The 2,508-nt window shown below is 42.0% G+C and overlaps 1 non-coding gene across 1 annotated transcript; it reads left to right on the top strand.

The window, feature by feature from the left end:
* The first annotated feature begins 725 nt into the window (after nt 1–725).
* Nucleotides 726–809, top strand: TRNAL-CAA (transfer RNA leucine (anticodon CAA)). Its single transcript has one exon. It is a non-coding gene; the product is annotated as a tRNA-Leu (tRNA).
* The last annotated feature ends 1,699 nt before the right edge of the window (nt 810–2,508 follow it).

The raw sequence follows: 2,508 nt of genomic DNA, 5'->3' as shown, positions 1-2,508 counted from the left end.
TGGTTGAGTATGGTATTGGCTATTCTATTTTCTTGAGGATAGTAGGGTGCTGCTGACTTCTGATGGAAAACCACGAACTTGGAAGCAAGTGTTGTATCGCATCACCCACAGATCGGCTTCCTTGTTTGTGGTTACATGCTCTTGGTAGAAATTTCTTGCATCCCTTTTGTTCATAGCTTTAGCAGTAACTTATTATGTACTGTAGCAGCCATCATGAGTAGGCCTGAAAATTTCTGTTCACCGATTTTTCTTAAAAGCCACCTACATGATGTGTAAGGACATTCTGTCGTGGTCTCAGGGTTGTGGAGTGACTAGCGTATGTGATAGGCATTTTTGAAGAGTTATCTGCAAGCTGTGAAGAGTGTAGGGTATTGTGCTTGCTTTTGCTTCACCTTCTCGTGTTCATGTTCTCTTAGTCCCATGCTTTCCTATGATGTGGTGGTTGTTGATAAGGTGCAATGGCCTGGTGAAGTCTTCTTAGCTCCTCCTTTCTTAAAAGCGAACGCCAAAAGGAAGCGAGGATAAAATGAGTGAGGGGGGTGTTTGACGATGGCTGGGAGCGCCTCTTCCCCCGCAGGAAGCGACTTCTTTTGTATGATGGGCACTGGCACGTCCTTGAGCCAGCACTGCGTCCCTGAAAAGCTGCATGGCCTGCTGCGCATGTTGTCCCTCGTATTTAAATCAAATGTTATTATTATGGTTGGCTGATGCACCGGTGTCATCAAGTCAGGATGGCCGAGTGGTCTAAGGCGCCAGACTCAAGTTCTGGTTCTCGTGAGAGAGCGTGGGTTCAAATCCCACTTCTGACAGGCTAAGTAAGATTATAACTGCTGCAGTGTACATGTCATTTTGTCAGTACTTATTATTACCCTATTATGCTCGTTTAAAGGTGTTCTTACATTCTCAATCGGATGATCTATTGAATGCTAGTTAAGACTCTTTTGAAAGCCGGCATGCATGTCAAAGGCAGGCAGCGGGTAATTAGTCGCCAGATAGGATCGAATATGGCCCCGTAACTTAGGGAGAAGGGGTGTTGTTTTCGAACCTTTCCAATTGAAAGAAACAGGGCAGAGGAATCTTTGGCACGCGCGTAGGGACAAAAGATCGAAGAAGATCTACGAACCGAACGTCGATGGCCGAAGACACCACGACATCGTGTGGCGTCCCGCTTTTCTGACCGCTCCTTCGCTCACAATTAGTGGACTGGTATTGTACAAGACATCGTTTTATCACAATTAGTGGACTGGAGTTGGAGCTATTGTACAAGACATCGTTTTATCAAAATCCACAACCTATCTAATGGCTTCTCTTGATATCTAATGGGTCCTTAATGTATCTTTTCAAGATATTTAACCATATATCTTTTTTAAAAATCATAGACAAATGCCATGGATTCATAATAATCAAGAAGATTAATTCATTTTTTTGTCAAGAAGATTAATTCATTAATCAAGATTAATTAATCATGTGAGAGAGAGAGAGAGAGAGAGAGAGAGAGAGAGAGAGAGAGAGAGAAGGCTCTGGAGAACTTGAGTACTTCTATAGAGTGACTGGCGCGCCCTCTTCTTCCCTAGAGTTGTCGGCCACGGCTAGGGCAACAAATAGATGAGACATGGGGAAAACACATGTGCAAAATAGCTGCTTCTTCCTTATTTAGGCTCACGACAAGAAGTTTTTGCAAAATGACTGGTTTTGGCTGTCAAATGTCTTTTTGTAAGGTTCAAAATTCAACATTTTAAAGCTTCAAAATGTTGTTTGGAAGGCTTCTACATGTTTGTACCTTGCTTTATATTATCCATATCTAATGGCATGTCCACGAGAGAGAGAGAGAGAGAGAGAGAGAGAGAGAGTACAATACATCATTTTAATATTTCCAAAGGCAAAGGTGTGTAGAAAACAATGAATGCAAATGCACTTCTTGACAAGTAGTGCATCTATGGAGATTTTTTGTAGGAGTGCCTTTGGAGAAGCTAAGTAAGTGAGCTCCACACATGATTTACATGCTTCTTGTATAAGAACTTAGGCATTGATGCTACACTAGGCCAGTGCAAAAAGGCAAGAATGAGGTGAAAGGATCACCTTAAGCTATTTTGTACTACAAACACAAGTTACACCTATTCTACTCCTCTAGCTTTCATATGCCTCCTTCCTACTCCATGCTACACAAGATAAACACAATCAGAGAATTCTCTCTAAAAGGAACTCATGCTAACTTTCTCATAATCCACTCCTTTATTCTCGTATCACTTCCTCGAGCCGATTTCCTAAACTACAACCTATGCTAATCTCTCCGAACACTTACTTCTCATACCCTAGCTTCAGTTCACTCGAGATAGAGATTTCAAGCAAGAGGGGGTTTGCCATTTCACTTAAAGGAAACCTGGGCATGCTTCCCACACATAACCTCGAGCTCCAATCTCAAGTAAAGCTAACTAGTAAGAGCTCAAATAGATGCTAGAGCACTCTCAAGTATCATAGAACCTACAAATTTATCAAGAAAGCTTCTCA

Source organism: Cibotium barometz, chromosome 65, assembly GCF_041138505.1.
Source record: "Cibotium barometz isolate CiBa-2024 chromosome 65, ASM4113850v1, whole genome shotgun sequence".
NCBI classification, from domain to species: domain Eukaryota; kingdom Viridiplantae; phylum Streptophyta; class Polypodiopsida; order Cyatheales; family Cibotiaceae; genus Cibotium; species Cibotium barometz.
Note: the sequence above shows the minus strand (reverse complement) of the source record. Positions and strands in the feature narration are given on the sequence as shown.